Raw genomic sequence first — 19,111 nt, 5'->3', positions numbered from 1 at the left:
ACATGTTTCCTTAGAAGAGGGGTCAGGTCCTTCAAGAGGGGTCCAGTAGTTTCTTCTGGTGCAGGATTTTCAAAGAGCACCACAGTTCCTTCTCCCACCCACGACTGAGTCTCTTCCCCCGAGACTTAGACGTCATAAGGGTGACTCCATACACTATTCTTTCAGCATATATAGTTAATATGTTTTCTATGGCCTCTTTTTCTAGAGATTCCAGGGGTGCAGCAAACTCCGAGACAGAAGTACTTGAAGGTTGATCAATACCAACCTCAAAGGACTTTTCTACCTGTGGAGTCTCATCCTGTTCTCCATCTTTGCTTTGTGTTGTGAGAATCTCAGGAGACAGAGACGAGAAGCTATCGATTTTGGGGGTTTCTGAGTTCTCAAAATTAAGAGGGAGAGAAGGGTCTGAGGGAGTGATGGGGGAAATAGAGGGTGAAGGAGAATCGGGTTTAGGACTATCATCTGCAGTGGTGGTTGAAAAGGGAATGGTGAGAGGTGTTTCACTAGAAACGGAAGAGTCAAGGGTTTTCTCTGGAGTTTTCTCGACTATGGTGGGGATTATCGGTTAATCTTCAACCATGGTGGAGAAGAAGTTCGAAAGTTCTGGAGAGGGGCTGAAGAGAAGGAAAGAGAGAGAGAGAGAGAGGGAGAAAGAGAGAGAGATAATTGTTCAAAGTGATGAGATGGTTTTAATGGGAGAAGAGACAATGATGAGGGAGAGAGAAACCAGTTCTGAAACGGTGGTAGTTTTGTGGGAAGATGCAACGTTTCAGAGGGAAGTGAAGGGATTTGAATGAAAAGACGTGACATACAGGGTCTGAAAAGGTTGATGACATGGCACTCAATTTTTGTTTCCTTTTAAGATGTGTATGAAAAAGCAAAAGACTACTAACTTGTGGTAAAAGAACCAGGTTCTTGACTTATCTTTAAAAAAAATCTCAATCCTCTTTTACTGCTTATACAGTGCTTCTCCAGCTTCTATAATCATCATGCGTGTCTATCTGATACGGTAATGAAGTGAGTTAGGCTTGGTCGGAAAACACTTCAGTTAATTTTACTTAAATGTGATTTTCATAGCCATATGGTAGGAATCAGGTCTCAACTAGGCTTTATTAGCCCCAACTCCAGCCTGTTTCTCTTAAAATGTTCTCTACTTAGTCCTTTGGTGAAGATATCTGCAATTTGGTCTTCTATACTACAGAACTTCATACAAATGAGCCCCTTCTCCACATTGTCTCTAAGAAATGTCTCACATCAATGTGCTTGGTTCTTTTATGTTGAACCAGGTTCTTGGCCATGTTGAGTGCACTAATGTTGTCACATAGAAGAGGCAAACAGTCAGTGTACTTACCAAAATCTTCTAACTGTTGTTTGACTATAGGAGCTGAGCACAGCAGGAAGCTGCAACAACATATTCTGCTTCAGCTATTGAAAGAGCAACTGAATTTTGCTTCCTTGTGCCCCATGAGATGAGGCATGATCCTAGAAAGTGAGCCATTCCAGATGTGCTTTTCCTATCCACAAGATAACCTGCATATCCTGTGTTCCCTTAATATATCTCAAGATTCTCTTGGCATCCTTCAGGTGAGATTCCTTGGGATTTGACTGAAACCTTGCACATAGCCCCACACTAAAGACAATATCTGGTCTGCTGGTAGTGAGATAGAGAGAAGACCCAATAATGCCTCTATACATGGTTTGATTTATAGGAGATCTAGATTTATCCATGTCCAGTCGAGTAGCAGTGGCAATGGGAGTGTCAATCACTTTTGATTCTTTCATATCAAACCTCTTCAGAAGCTCCTTGATATATTTCTGCTGACTGATGAATGTACCCTTTGTAGACTACTTCACTTGAAGACCCAAGAATAAATTCAACTCACCCATCATGCTCATCTCAAACTCACTTCCCATGAGTTTTGCAAATTCTTCACACAGTGAGTCAACTTTTGCCCCACAAATGATATCATCAACATATACTTGAACGATGAGCAGGTTCCTCCCTCGTTTCTTCAGGAACAAAGTGTTGTCAATTTTTCCTCTTGTAAAACCATTTTCTAAGAGAAACTTTGACAATATTTCATACCAATCTCGAGGAGCCTGCTTCAACCCATACAATGCCTTGTCCAATTTGAACACATATTCAGGGTATTTATGACATTCAAAACCTGGACGTTGCTTTACATAAACTTCTTCCTTGAGGAAGCCATTCAGAAATGTACTTTTGACATCCATTTGGAACAGAGTGAATTCCATGTGTGATGCAAAGGCAATGAGGATTCTGATAGCTTCCATGCGAGCAACCGGAGCAAAAGTCTCATCATAATCAATTCCTTCCTCCTGATTGTAGCCTTGGACCACTAGCCTTGCCTTGTTCCTTGTAGTGTTTCCATGTTCATCAAACTTATTCCTAAATACCCGCCTGGTTCCTATGATGGTTCGATCTGAGGGTCTAGGTACCAGGTGCTATACGTTGTTCCTTTCGAACTGATGCAACTCATCTTGCACGGCTGTGATCCAGTCTCCATCTTTTGAGGTTTCCTTAATGTTTTTGGGCTCTATTTGGGAAAGAACGGCTGAGAAGGCAAGTGAATTTCTAGCTTTTGATATGGTTTGCACTCCTAAATCCAGAGGAGTAATTATATTGTCAAGAGTATGGGAGCTCTTGTGTTTCCAGTTGGGCATTTGAGCCTCATTTGTAGAGGAGCTGGGTAAATCTGACTGGTTCCATTGTATTCTTCTTTCAGCTACCCGTGGAATACTTTGAACTGCATCAACCACTCTTTCTTCAACTTCAGTGGTTGTAATTGTAGTACCTGGTTCCTCTCCAGCTGATGAGGAAAAGACAACATTGTCTTCACTTGTCTCCTTTACTTGACTCATCATATCTGCCTTTCCATTTTCCATATCAATGACCTTACCTGGAACTAGCAAAGGCTCTCAATCTTGATCATCCTTGTTGCTTTTCTCACAAGAGAGGTAGGACTCGTCAAAGATTACATGGACACTCTCCTCTACACACTAAGTTCTCTTATTGTAAACCTTGTAAACTTTACTTTAAGAAGAGTATCCCAAGAAGATTCCTTCATCACTCTTGGCATCGAATTTTCCAAGCTGATCCTTTCCATTGTTGATGACATAGCATTTGCACCCAAATGTTCTTAAGTGAGTCAACTTGGGCTTCCTTCTATTCAGTAACTCATATGGAGTTTTGTTCAAGAGAGATCTGATCATGCACCTGTTCACCAAGTAGCAGGCAGTGTTGACAGCTTCAGCCTAGAAGTTCTTAGCAATCCCAGTATTGATCAGCATTGTCCTTGCCATTTCTTCAAGGGTTTTGTTCTTCTTTTCCACAACTGCATTTTGCTGTGGAGTTATAGGGGTTGAGAAGTTATGGGTAATGCCATTCTCATTACAAAAATAATCAAACTTAGCTTTATCAAATTTTGTTCCATGATCTGATCTAATGCATGCTACTTTTGATTCCATTTTCACTTGAATCTTCTTCACAAATTCTACAAAAACTTCAAAAGTCTCATCTTTTGTTATAAAGAACAGAGTCCAAGTGAATCTGGAGTAGTCATCCGATATCACAAAGATGTATCTTTTTCCTCCTCTACTTTGCACTCTCATAGGACCACATAGAACCATATGAAGGAGATCAAGCGGCTTTGAGGTGCTGACATCCTTATTTGGCTTGAATGAAAATTTCACATGCTTCCCTCTAGTGCAGACATCACAAACTTTGTGCTCCATGAACTTTGACTTGGGATGACCACGAACTAAGTCCTTCTGAACTAGCTTATTCAATAGAGAGAAACTTTCATGTCGCAGTCTTCTGTGCCACAGTTCAGCATCATCATCAACTGCTTTCAGGCAACTCAGATCACCACTCTGTAGGGACTCAAAGTCAGCAACATAGATATTCTTGTTCTTTTGGCCATAAGTACCACTTCATCTGTTACTAGATTTGTAACTATGAATATCTTTGACAAGGACTCCACCTTGTTTCCTTTACCACATATTTGAGAAACACTTATGAGACTATACTTAAGACCATTGACATAGTACACATTCTCAATTGAGTGAATGAGTGATTTTCCAATCTTTCCAACTCCAAGAATGTACCCCTTTTTCCCACTACCAAGGGATACAATCCCTCCTTGCATGGCTTTTAGTGAAAGAAAATCCATGGTATTCCTAGTCATGTGCTTTGAGCATCCACTATCCATAAACCATTGTTGACTACTTCCTTTCATTGTTCTCTGCACAAGGAGATCACAGGTTAGATTTAGGAACCCAAGAAAGTTTGGGTCCTTTGTAATAAACAAGAGGATGAATAAGTGCTCTTCTAGTCCATGTAGGTAACATGCGTTTTTATAGGTGGCACCTGGTCCCTTTTCAACAATTACTCTCTCAGCAAAAACTTTGTTTTTCTTAAGAGACTGAACCCTGGCTTGACAATTTTCTTTGAAATGCCCATTGTTCCCACAGTGGGTACACAACCGATTGTTAGGTGCAGTAACATACTTGCTATGAGGGTTATAAGGAGTTCTTTACCTTTGAAACCCTATTCCCTACCTGTTTCCACCATTGTTAACGTACATGGCAGTAATAGCATCCGAGGACTAGGTCCACTTAAGAGACTTTTCAAGATCATTTTTTACTCTTTCCAATTTTGCTTGAAGTTGTCTATTTTTCTCAAGTTCAACAAATAGACTAGTTTTTACAGTATTTAACTCGTTTTCAAGCCTAATATATGCTTTAGTAGCAACTTCTTTCCCTTTCTCAAAATTTTCAGGCCTACATTATGCTTTGAGTTCCTCTATTGTTTCCCTCAAGTCTATAATCACAACTAAGAGGTCATCTCTTTCTTACTCTAAGGCATCAACTTTCTCCACTAAGTCATTCTTTTCTTTACTGAATTTTTCAATGGTTTCTTTTAAGTCAACAACCACTACTATCAAATCGTCTCTTTCATGTTCTACACTAGCAACTTTCTCAACTAGAACCTCCTTTTCATTTTCCAGATTACCTATGGTTTCCTTCAGATCAACCACACAAACTATCAGGTCATCTCTAGTTTGTTCAGCATCTCCTAACTTTATGGTTAAGGCATCCTTATCATCTACAAGACTATGATAGGCATCAATTAATACATTGGCTAATGACATGAGTTTCTTAGGAGAGTAGGATTTCAGATTTCTCTGAATATCCCTGAAATTACCCCATCATTGTTATCTTCATCATTGTCTGACTGAGCCATCAAGGCAAGTATTGAATCATAATCATTTGCTTCACTTTCAACGGCCATCATAGAACTATCGCCCGCATCATTTTCTTCTTCAGAATCACTAAATCTCCCCATGCTGTAAGAGTTTGCTTCATAATGTTGTCAGCGACATTCTTTCTTTTGAAGCGTTTGTCAGGAATCAGGTTCCTCTTGGCTGTTGTATCAGAGTTTTACTTGAAGTATTCTTGCTTCAGGAGAGGGCAATCTTTGATAAAATGACCTGGCTTTCCACATTTATGACAAAGGTCATAATTCTTTGGTCTGCTGGAACTGACTCTCTTTGGTATCCCTCCTTTCCTTCTGACCATTTTCTGAAACCTTCTGGTTAAGTAAGCCATGTCACTGTCCTCCTCACTTGAGTCAGTGCTTTCAACTTTGAGTACCAGGTTCTTTTCCTTCTTTGGTTCTCTTCTTTCAATGTCCTTCTTCTTCTTCATTTCGTAGGTTTTCAGATTTCCAACTAGCTCATCTATAGTTAGAGCCTACAGATCCTTTGCTTCAGTAATGACATTCACTTTACTCTCCCATGAACTGGGCAGGACACTAAGAATTTTCCTCACGAGCTTGTTCCTAGGAATGATTTTACCAAGCGAGTGTAGCTCATTTATGATGGAAGTGAATCTTGTGTGCATGTCTTGAATGGATTCATAGTCCTTTATTCTGAAGAGTTCATACTTAGTGGTGAGCATGTCAATCTTAGATTGCTTTACTTGAGTGATTCCCTCGTGTACTGTTTGCAAAGCTTCCAATATTTCCTTGGCGGATTGACAGGCTGAGATCCTGTTGTATTCATCAGGTCCTATGCCACACACCAAAATTTTCTTGGCACGAAAGTTTTTCTCCACAGCTTTCCTATCTGTATCATTGTATTATTTCCTGATTTTTGGCAGTGCCACTGGAGGATCTCCAACCTTCTTCATTGGGACATAAGGACCATCACAAATAACATCTCATAACTCAGAATATTCTGCAATGATAAAGTCATGCATTCTTGTCTTCCACCACCCATAGTATTGCCCATTGAACCTGGGAGGTCTGTATGTAGACTGGTCCTCTTCGAAATTTGGTGGAGCAGCCATGAGAATCCTTTTTAGGTGTTAACTTGATAGAAAGAACCCGCTCTGATACCAATTGATAGAATATGTGAGTCCACAAACCTATATATAAACCAAGTCCTCTATTGGTTTCCACTGGTAGTGCTAATGAAACAGTAAGTAAATGGAACATGGGGTTTTTACGTGAAAAAATCCCTGCTCGAGGGGATAAAAAACTACGACCTATACTGGTAGGATTTCAACTTCACTATGAGCGACTTTAGATTACAACCTATGCAATCTAGGAATTAAACTCTTAATCTCTCACTAACTTGTAATACAACTATTACAAGCCACTTTGTAGTATACCTATTACAAAGACTTCAACTCATGACTAACTCTAGTCATTACACAAACACTGAAGGTGTATGGTTTACAAGGGGTTCCTAAGTAACGCTTCTAGATAAGCAAAGTAGGAATTACAATGAAGAACAATTACAAAGTTACAACTCAACTAAGGACATACAAGATACTTGTTGTAGGAACTGGTCCGTAGTAGTGTTGTTCTTTGTTCTTGATGCACTTGAGAATTGAATGATTGGCATATGAACGGTTGGAGTGCTTGAATTAATTCTCAAGTGTTAAAGTAATGTTTTTTTGTAATACTCTTGTTAATACAACTTGGATGACATTACTTGAATAATGTAATCACTTTGTTGGTCAAAGGGGAATGTCTGCAGTACTATGCTGCACTGTACAGTGCAGGTAGTAACTTTCCAACTGTAAGCAGTTGACTTCGTAACATTAGCTCGAGTCCGTTGATTGAGTTGTGTACCAAGTGTGACGGGTCTCCTATTTGGTTCTTTGATAGACAATCGCTAAAATTCTTGGCTGGTTGTATAGTGCACCCTATCCGACTTGGAGTGACTTTTCACAGGATCTCATGCAATAAATGTTCAACGAATTTAAGGTTTTAATATAATTCTTATCTATTTAAGCATTATATTAACAATATTTTCATCTAACATTACATACTTTATTTGCAGACTAAGTGTACATGGGAGGACCGGTATAACAGTGAAGTTCATGCAAATTGGGAGTACAAATGCCGTAAGAGAGTATCTGATTCCTTATGCTCCGCTCGAAAGATTAACAAGAAGCCTTCACGGGTTATACCATATTTATGGGAGGATCTGCAGAGGTATTGGACCACCAAGAAATTCGATAAGCAGAGTGAACTAGGAAAGAAGGCCCGAGCATCTGAGAAGGGTGGCTCCTTGCACTGTGTAGGGGTGCTTATCGGGCGGATTGGGCGGAAAATTGTGCTTAACGGTTCGGCTTATCGGTTATCGGATTATATATGCGGTAATCCACTAGCTATCCAATAAGACAACGGGCGGATTGGTATCAGATTAACGATTATCGGGTGGTTTATCGGCTAAACCAAATTAAAAATTTTTTGAACAATCCTAGTCTTGTGAATACCAAATGGCCAAACTGCATAGTTCACTGGCTTTTATCATTTCAACTATCCATTCATAATTCCCAGTGCATTACTCTATGAAGACTTGTCATGGACTATACAGAATAATCTCTGGAACAAATTTTTGAATACTGACAATAAAGACAAAGTTAATTATCATACAAAGACCTAAACTTATGTTGCGGTCGTGGCATAGTGGAAAACTCGCTAATATTATACGGGAACTTGCATCACGTTTAAGTTTATACATTATATATGTTTGTATTGCTCACTTGCAGGTACACCGACTATTAATAGCCGTATCAGCAGGAGCGATCTCGCTCCGGTTCCCGCAGTATATTAGATTTCAACCACCTTTAGAAACATAAACATCGCGTCCGTTCCTTTTGAAAATCTCCATCAGCATATTCCGTCAATTGATCCTGAACTACATATGGCCTGACTCCGCAGAGACCAGGGATATGTAGGCAGCGCAGGAACCATAGCTCGGTCAAACTCCTTTCAAATCGCCACTTCCGGTCAAAATTGGCCATCTTATCTTTACCCGACAACTCTTTCATCCTTCCCGGGTAAAGAGGGGCAGCTGTTGATACCCAATTTTTCCCTATGTATTTTTATACAAAATACTTTCAAAATAGCATGTACATGCACATATAAGCATGCCCCAAGAGTTTTGGTATTTTTTCCTAATTTTTAAGATTTTTGAAATCAATTTATTGTCTATTTTAGCAGTGCAAAATCCATAATTATTCCCAAAATCATCAGTTTTGGTGAATAATTTATTTTTATTCTCATATTTATACCAAAATATAGTTAAGATAATTTTTTTACATTTTTACAAATTTATTTGGTATGTTAAAAGCTAAATTCATATAATTGCAATTGTAGTCTACTTTAAGATTAATAGCATTTTATAATTGTAAAATTGATTCCAATATTTTTAAATTAATATTTATATATTGTTTGTTGGCTCCTTACTTTTAATTTGCTTTCAAGATTATTTTACTATTGTTATAAAAATAAAAAGGAAAAAACTGGCTATTTAAAATCTGGCCCATTGTATTTCAATCATAGCCAAATTGATCACTTTAATTGACCCAATTCTGAAATCCAATTGGACCGGCCCAATTCCGATTTAACCCGACCCCTTTACCCATTTATCCGACCCGCCCGGTTTTCTTTTAATCCTTTTAGATCAACGGCTCCCCTCATCCCCTTCCTTTTTTAATTCAAACGACCCATTTACCCTACCTCATTCTCACCAACCGCCGCCTCTGCAACCCTTTACTATCTCAAACCCTAGCCTCCTCCTGCCTTGTTCCACTGTGTTTTCACCGGAATCCATGGCTTCTCAGGCCATGGACAACCTATATTCACCTCCTCCGGCTCTTGCATGCCTGATGCTCAAAGGTTAGAGGCCGGACCTCGAAGGTCTTCACTCAGACCTTCACCGATTCGAAGATTCCGGCCATCTCCGACTTTGCTCCGGTGGCTCTTGGTTTTCTGAGCCTGTTTCTAACCTCATCCGACTTAGATCGGACATCTTTCCAAGCCTTTCTCATTCAAGGGTTCCTCTGAAACCCTAGCTATTCGAGGTTTTCTCTGATTGTTCTTTTAAATCTATGCTATGTCTGTGCTTTACTGGAGTTTTAAAACGCTTTCCCCAATTTTTCTTTCAAAAATTACTTCTTTCCGATCTAGGGTTTCTGAAAGCTTAAAATGTTTTTCTGGCTCTTCCTTTTCTTTTCTTTGTATGTATGCGTATATACTACGTTCGTATGTTTTCTTTTCTACCAGTCATGTATTGTCCTTCTACTTTCTTTTATACATGTTACTCATGTGCTCACATGATTATCCTTGTTATGTTTTCATTACTCTTCTACTATATGTGTTTACTGTTAAGTTCTTCGATTTTTATTTGCTTTACTGAACTCTGTTCGTGTTCTTGCTAAATGTGTTTCATCTACTGCTTCTTAAGTTTGTATCACTTTTTCTTTTGAACTTGTTTAATTTCTGAGTTTTTCTCAAAACGTGTTCTCCATGCTTTTGACTGTGTATCATGTCTGTTTGTTTCTCATAAGTCTTTGGAAAAAGACTCCCGAGCCTCTATTGAATGGTTTGCCTTCTCATCTCTATTGTCTGACTCAACTCGAAACCCTAAGGTTCGGGAATTCCTTGGCATTTTGATCTTTTGTGTGCGAGTTAGGTTCCACTTCGGGACCCTGGACTCTCAGACTCATTGTGAGTCTGCGAACTAGACTTATACCTCTTCTTGCTTATGATTCTAAACCTTTCTTTATTAAACTCTCTTATAAATAATTTGACAAACCCCTCTGGTATTCATATATTTGTGTGCTTTATATATAAGGACTCTACCTTCAAAGGTGATTGATTCTGAAATTCTCTAATGGGGTTTGATTGATTGTTACTGATTTTTCTTTAATTGAACCTCCTTTACCTTTTCCTGACTTGGCTCATTAGAATTGAATTGTAATTTTGATTTCCCTGGCTGTTTGATTGATTCTCTTTCCTTATTTTTTCCAAGTCGTATACTATTGAATTATTTCCTTTAATAATTTCTCTGTATTTACCCCTTTTATGCTACTTTGAAAAGGTTTTAATCAAAACTGCTTTCCTTAATTGGCTTTTACCTATTGAAATCAGAATCCCTTAACTAAAGGGAGATTGATTTCAATGTTATTTCCTTACCTTTTCTCACTTGTTTTCTGCACTATAAAAAGGGGCACGACCCTTCTGCACTTTGATGATCCTTAACTTACAATTCAATACTTTTACAACACACTTCGAATTGCATACTCTTACACATTACTACTACTTTCAAAACCTGCATTCCTTCTTGCTCTCTCCTCTACTGTTGTTCTCTGCTCCTGCTTATTATTAGCTAGGTGAAAGTCAAGGCTAATATACTACTACTACTACTTTGTCTTTGCATCCTGCTCTTGCTCTTTTACTGGTATGTGTTGATTCATTTCCTAGCAATCATCCTAATGTGTTTACTTAGAACCTTTACATCTATGCCTATTACCTGCAAAGTTTGACATGTTCATATGCTGCTGTTTGCTTTACTTTCTTGCGAATGCTTGATCCCTATACCTTTACCCTCTATGTGTTTGTAAATGGGGATTCAGGGCATGGCAACATGAGTTGTTGTCCATGAACTGAATTTTAACCCCAAGTAAAGGGTGTCAGTATGTTTTATTGCTGATCATGTCCTTTGCCCACTTTTCCTTTGTCTACTGTTTCTGTTATGAATCCCCTACCCTTACTCCCTATGTATGTTGAGCCTGGCTTTCAATAAGCCCTAACTCCTCAACTTGAAATGACAAGTTGGTCAGGGGTGTGCCAGTACTTCAAGTTGCTTGGCATGACCACTAGCTTATCACTCCCCCTCCCCCTGTACTTGCACCTACTCTTAGATTTTAAGTTCTGCCCCCCTCCTGTGAGCCTTGCTTTGGGACCTTGAGTTCCCTCTGAACTTGGAAATTTGAGGGCTGTCCCTTCCACACTACACTATGTCATTGATTCTGAAATATATTTGGGGTTAAGCATTGCCCGGAGCCCCTTTGAGACTCTTGGGAACTTTGACACATCCCAAATAAGAGAATGGCTTTGGAACTTGATCTTTGGAGTTGGTTTACTTCATGCTTCAGACACAAGTATGAATCAGGCTCTCCTTGGTTGGGACTTTTAGTTTTCTGATGTAATTTTTGTTTTATTTTTCTTTTATCAATTCTGGTTTGTAATAATCTTGTAATAAACATTTGGGGTCGGTTAGTGAAAAAGGGTGGGGAACTATGCATGCAAGGGGTAGATATCATGCCTACAGGGGTTATCATTTATAAAATTCTGCATCTCATCTAGAGATCATGCCTATAGGAATTACTCTGTTTTAAAGTTCTGCATTTTATAAATCATTGAAACTCTGCATTCTCACATAGATACCATGTCCATAAGATTTTCTGCATTCTCATATAGACACAATGCCTATAGGACTTTCTGTATTCTGCATATGCATCTATCATTAGGCAAACGTGTATATAGGAATCAGTATTTTAGACACCAGGCCTATAGGACTTCTGCACTTCTATAAACGTTTAAAAATCAGTAACGCCTAAATATCATGTCTATAGGATTCCTGCAACTGTTTAAGATCAATGACACTTAGAAACCATGCCTATAGGATCAGTTAATCGAATCAGCCTCGTTTCGAATCTAAAACCCGTCTTAAAATCTGCGGATCCCTTTTTTTTCTAAAATCAGTAAAGTTTTTCCTTAAAATCAGTATACTTTGCATTATTAGATATCATGCCTATAGGTTTCACCTAGGCAAGCTTTAGGGTAAAAGCCATAAGTGCATCAGTCTTTGACAATTCCAACCAGCAGGCAGGTCTGATTCGGATTTCTTATCTGAAGTATGTAATAAATCAGTCTGCTCACGCATTTTTTAAGTTTAATTCAGACCTAATCAGTACATGTAAGAGATGCTAAACTCTATGCTTTTCTGACTTGAGGAGGTTTATTTGAGTCTTTGAACTGTTATGTGTTTTACCATATTTGCTTTATGTGTTTTGTTTGTCGCCCTAGAATTTTATCCTTTTAAAACCATAAAATCCCCAACTCCCTCCCCTTCAGGATTAGTAGTCTCAATGCCTCTGAGATTGATAGGATTAGGACGGGTAATAGCATGTAATAAGTAACAATACCATTCTGCGTTTTAATACCTTAACGGGATGGGAAGGGTAGAATATGGATATGATGACCGGTGCGCTAATATCACGTGCGATCCCTCTTCTGAGGAGTGATTGCTGGATATTGCATTGAAGTGATCCATATTAATCACAATCTTAGGACCCCATTTTCTTTATTCGCTTCCTTTAGAGTTGTTTAAACTTTTCAAATACTTGCTCTCTTTCTACTTACTTTCATAAGTTTCAACCTAATTGCAATGTTGTATGCAAGTCCTTATTTGAGCCTTGATTGTTTACTTGTAAAGTCACAATTATAGCATGGCCGGGAACCACACTTGTGGATCATAAGGGGTGCCTAACACCTTCCCCTCGGGATAATTTCTAGCCCTTACCCTAATCTCTGGTCTCTTCATCTCAAACTCTTCCAAAAAGTGTCCTAATGCACTATAATCATTAGGTGGCGACTCTTCAACTTCTAAACCCAATTCTCGAAAGGGAATAGAGTTGTCCTCCCAATGTCGTATACCCGATTTCTGACCTCGCGGTTAGAAAAAAAGGGGGCGTCGACAGCATGGCGACTCTGTTGTTAAGCTACATCACCTGCCAATTACAGCTAATATCCATCCTATAATGGCATCATTACATTGTTTCCATTCAACCATAACTAATCAACAACAATTAACTTGTCACACCTCCTTTTTCGCCTGCGCCGCCGTGAAGGGACGCGGAAGGGAGTTTTTCCAATTAATGGACAATCGAAACGTGATTTATTATTTAAGGATCAGAGTCGCCACTTGGGAGATTTATGGTGTCCCAAGTCACCGGTTTTAATCCCGAATCGAGGAAAAGAATGACTCTGTATTACAGTCTGCGCAACAGAAATTTGGATAAGGAATTCTATTAACCTGGGAGAAGGTGTTAGGCATTCCCGAGTTCCGTGGTTCTAGCACGGTCGCTCAACTGTCATGTTCGGCTTGATTATATGATTTTATACAATTATGAACTTATGTGCAAACTTTAAACTCTTTACCGCTTTTATTATTATTATTATTTTAACAGAGAATTACAACATTGTGAAAAACGTATCTCGAACCACGTCACATCAATGTACCTGTGGTTATCGACATATTTCGACTCTGTTGAGATTTGGATTTGGGTCACATAAATGTGCACCCGAGTTTAAGAAAGTAAATTGTTAAAGGCGTGCCTAAAGCGACTAGCGTATCATTATTTTGGATAAGGCCGTGAAGTTTGCTAAACGACTGATCCCGAAGTCTATACAATTATTAACCCATTATTGAGGGCCCCGCAACTTGTGCATTTTATTGGGCGAGGCTCATCTCATTTATTTTAAAAGGATAATCCTAAAGTGCCTACATTTTTTCTATTAAATTTGCCTCTAAAAATGAAAGAGAAAAGGTCCTAATTTATTTACATGCTTACGAGTTGTTATAGTTGGGTTCCGAATATGATTCGTAAAATCTGAAAATGATGCAAGCAGGGCAGTCCGTTGCCAATGCGGGCCCAGACCCAACGTGTATGGCGCAAAACTGGACCCGGGCCATCTCATTCACATGTTACTACCTAGTTACATCATACTACACATGCTCACAGTTTGCCAAATTAAAGAACTTAGCAATCTAATTTTAATCCTAAACCATTTATATGCTGAAATTAACCAGTAGTACCTAGCTAAACAATATTCCTACAAATTCCGAAACGGCTATTTGTTTAATGAGCTAACTGTTGAATGTTTAAGAATAGTCTAAATCAGCTAACATGCTTTTTTGAAACGTGATAATCATCAAACCATAACGAACTAACTGAACAGAGCTACTACACCATTAGTTTTTTTAACTAGCATACATAGACGGTTCGTCCACTAAGCTAATGTCAGATGTTCCATTATATATATCAAACAACTACATGATTCTAATTAGAGGAAGTTAAATAATGTACATATACAACTAAAATTCAGAATATAACTAAGATAAATTCAGAACTTCAACTCTTCATTTCATATTTATGCTTCAGTTTCCATTCTACAAGAACCAGTGTATCAATTTGTGTACCTGATATTGGAAGCAAAAGAAGAGGAAGATCAGCAGAAATGCAGTAGCATACAACAACAACAACAGCAACAATAACGGAAACAGAACAGCCCAGTAACAGTGTTTAATGAAACCAACAGAATTCCTGCAACACTAAATGAAACAATAACAACACAAACCAATGCAGACCAGGAATAACAACTCAAGAAACCACTTAAAAATCTCAATTAAACGGAAACAAACTGATTCTGATTTTCAGTAGTAAAGAAGACTTCACTTTTCAGTATTTAACTCTCAACCTATTGAACTCTTTTGGGTAAAAACTCAGCTTGTATTTTACTCTTAAACTTTGAATTTTTGATGTCCAAACCCGTCCCCCTTTTTTTCCTTTTCGAATTTTTTTTTTTCAAAATAAATTCTCCCTCTATATATGCAGAGTGTATATCGGGTGTATACTACTCTCTCTTTAGATTTCCAGAATGTTTTTTCTGTTCCGAAAAATCTTCAAATCTCTCTTAATATTCAGAAAATTCTTTTAATTCTCCCTTCATATTAAGAAAAATTCTCTCCCTTATTTGTGTCCAGCTCCCCTTATTTATGTCCAAAAACAGACCACTTTAAACAATTAAACAAATAAAGAAGAGGTCCCATCTTCTTGAGCCTCGTAATCCCACTACTACATGTCTTGTCCCCCACTTTTATTAAACAAATGTATTATTCCCAACTAACATATGTCTTTTCCTTATTTAATTCCCTTATTGCCCCACTACCGCATGCTTTGTCCCCCACTATATTAAACAATATATTAATTCCCCACCATTATGTCTTGTCCCCCACTACGTATTATTTTATGTATTATTTAATACTTATTGGACAAAGCACTCATTAATTATTTTTTAAGACTCATTTAAAATCTCGAAAATGCCCTTGAAAATACTGCAATTACCACTCTACCCCTAAAAATACTGCAATTTACCATTCTACCCCCATCAGCTCTAACCAATTCACCTAATCAATCTAACCAAAATACAGCAGCTATAACCAATTTCTAATCAAATTTCGTCACCAAATTTAGGCTAGAAACTCAATATTTTTGACTGAACAATATTTTTAACAACAAACATACTTTCAGCTTCAATAACAGTAACAAATCATAACAAACAAGTAGATTCAAATCACTAAACTCAATAATCAATTGAACTTTAAATTAAATCTAACAACATGATTAAATTAAACACTTCTATATTAAAACTAAACAAGAACATAAAACAAACTGAAGAAATAATCAAGAAATGATAAACAACGAACAAGAAAAGAATCAAACATATACTGATTTCAAATACGAGAATATCAAACAAAATACGGACAAAAATGAAACTTAAACCAACTAACCGGAAATGAACAATGACGAACTCTCGACGTACCGGATCTCGACTCAACGAAAACCCACCTTCTCTTTTAACCTTGACGAACTCAGACTGGACCTCACCGAACGACGAACAACAACGGACTCAAACAAAACCAAACGAGGCCTTGACAGAACTTTGCCGGACTTTAACCGGACTGCTTCGCTTTCCCTCCGTGTGTGTGTGTGTGGTCCTGGAAGCAGCAGGGTGGGTTCTTGGGCGTTCTTTGCTGGAGGTCAACGAGGCAGTGGCCATGGTGAAGAAGAATAAGCAGTAAGGTTTGGTTAGAGCTCGACGAAGGCAGCATCAATGGTGTTATGGTCGTCGATGGCTGGTGTTATGGTCGTCGAGCAGCAGCAGCGGAGGGTGACTGCAGTTCGCTGGACGAAGCAGAAGCCGATGGGGTTCGTTTGGACATGAGCTGAGGGAGACGATGAAGAAGAAGAAGGAGCAGCAGCCATGGGAGGTCGACGGAGCTCGACGAAGGAACTGATGGTCGTCAATGGAGGCGACGTTCATGGATGAAGCAGCGGAAGTTGCTGCTGAAGAAGAAGAAGCAGCAGCAGGCGGACTGGCTTTGACGAAGAAGATGAAGACTAAGAAACAATAGGTGAAGCTTGGGGGTCGGCGGAGCTCGTCAATGGCGGACGGGGGCGGGGGTCGACTGGTTTTTGGACTGGTTCGTTTGGACGAAGAAGATGAAGAGAGGGGGGGTCGTGTGGTTAGATGGGGTGTGTTTAGGGTTTTTTAGGTAACAAAACAAAAAATGAGAGAAAGAGTGAGGGGGGCTCGTGTGGTCAGATGGGGGGCGGTTGGGCTTGGGTCAAGGGTTTTGGGTTGGGTAGAGGTGTTTTGGGCCTAGGTTCAAAATTGAAGAAGTGGCCAAATTCCGATTTTCTTTATATTTTTTGCTCTCTTTTCTTTTACTTTCTAATTAATAAAAACAAAATTCTAAATTAAGTTACAAACTAAATTAACTTATCAAAAATACTAATTAATTCCTAGCAACAATTATCATACATAATTAAACACCAATTAAAACAAAATTGCACAATTTGACATTGAATGCTAAAAATGCAAACGATGCATATTTTTGCAATTTTCATTCTTTTAAAACAAACTTAATTACTTCTAATTGTAAACTTAAATCCTAAATGCAAATGCGATGTATTTTTGTATTATTTTTTTTATTAATTTAACAAATAAACATGCATGGACAAATACAGATAATTATTGAAAAATGCCACGAAAATTCTCAAAATTGTACACAAAGGAAAATTGTTTTATTTTGAATTTTTTGGGAGTAATTCTCATATAAGGCAAAAATCACTTGCTTACAGCTGCCCCTCTTTGTCCGAAAACACGAAGAGTTTTCGTGCAAAGATAAAGTGAGCGATTTTTGCCCATCCGAGTACTCCGTGTGAAGCATTTTTTGAAAAAGATTTAACCGAACCTTTGCTTCAAAGGTTTCCTACATATCCCTAACTAAAAGGGAATCAGGTTAATGTAGTTCGGGAAGTTTTGGTAGCTGGGACTACCATGGGACTGCAATGTTACTGCTGTTGCATGCTGTTATTACTGCTTGTCGACTTCCTTATTACACCATGCTGAAAGAAAACAAGAAGCTAGACTAAACTATAGTCTATGAATTACAAAATCTTATTTACATCTTCAGCCATGCTCTTGTGTCTCTTGTTGCTTTGATGTCTCGGTGACTCCTCGGGTATTTCTTTACTTCTGATTTATCTTGTATTCTCCCTTGACTGCCGATCTCAAACTGCTTATTTCCTTCTCGGGAGCTTCGTATTATTTTTCCATCGAGTCTTGGACTTCCTTCCTCTACTGCGGATTCTTGTTGTTTCCCGCTGGGGATTTCGGTTGTATTCTTCTGCTTTACTGACTTGAAATGTATTCCTCTGTTATAAGGGCGGGCTCCCAACTTCTTCAACTTAAAATGTAAAAACTGAAATGTATTCCTCTGTTATATGGGCAGACTCCCAACCTCCACAACAACTTCAAAAATAAATCGTCATTCCTTTCTTCAGGCGGGCGAGATTTCAACAACTTCGAAAAATAAATAATCATTCTGTTCTTCAGGAGGGCTCCTAACCTCAACAACTTCAAAAAATAAATCGACATTCTGTTCTTCAGGGGGGGCTCCTGACCTCAACAACAACTTTGAAAATAAATTGCCATTCCTTTCTTCAGGGGGGGCTCCTGACCTCAACAACTTCGAAAAATAAATCGTCATTCTGTTCTTCAGGGGGGCTCTTGACCTCAACAACTTTCTTAAATTTTAACACCTCTATTCTCCAGGCGGGCTCCTGACCTCAACAACAACCTTTTGCAAAACTTCAAACTTCAATGACTCAACCTGGAAGTACGTCTCCTATGACTGAATTATTGATTTAGGAAGTGCGTCTCCTATGGTGAAATAAACTTAGGAGGAAGTGCGTCTCCTATGGGTAAAATAAACTTAGGAGGAAGTGCGTCTCCTATGGGTAGAAATAAACTTAGGGGGAAGTGCGTCTCCTATGGGTAAAATAAACTTAGGGGGAAGTGCGTCTCCTATGGGTAAAATAAACTTAGGAGGAAGTGCATCTCCTATGGGTAGAAATAAACTTAGGGGGAAGTGCGTCTCCTATGGGTAAAATAAACTTAGGGGGAAGTGCGTCTCATATGGGTAAAATAAACTTAAGAGGAAGTGCGTCTCCTATGGGTAGAAATAAACTTAGGGGAAAGTGCGTCTCCTATGGGTAAAATAAACTTAGGGGGAAGTGCGTCTCCTATGGGTAAAATAAACTTAGGAGGAAGTGCGTCTCCTATGGGTAGAAATAAACTTAGGGGGAAGTGCGTCTCCTATGGGTAAAATCTCAATTTAGGAAGTGCATCTCCTAAAGCAAAATATAACCCGAAAGACCCAAACTAGGAAGTGCGTCTCCTAGGGATGAAACTTCAATGATTCGAACTAGGAAGTGCGTCTCCTACGAATGCACTTAGATGAACCAGACTAGGAAGTGCGTCTCCTAGGAATGAATTTAAATGATCGAGACTAGGAAGTGCGTCTCCTAGAGGTGAGAATTTTAGTGACTAAAACTCATATGATCCAAACTAGAAAGTGCGTCTCCTAAGGGT

Source organism: Nicotiana tabacum, chromosome 6 (assembly GCF_000715075.1).
Source record: "Nicotiana tabacum cultivar K326 chromosome 6, ASM71507v2, whole genome shotgun sequence".
In the NCBI taxonomy this organism is placed as follows: Eukaryota; Viridiplantae; Streptophyta; class Magnoliopsida; order Solanales; family Solanaceae; genus Nicotiana; species Nicotiana tabacum.
Note: the sequence above shows the minus strand (reverse complement) of the source record.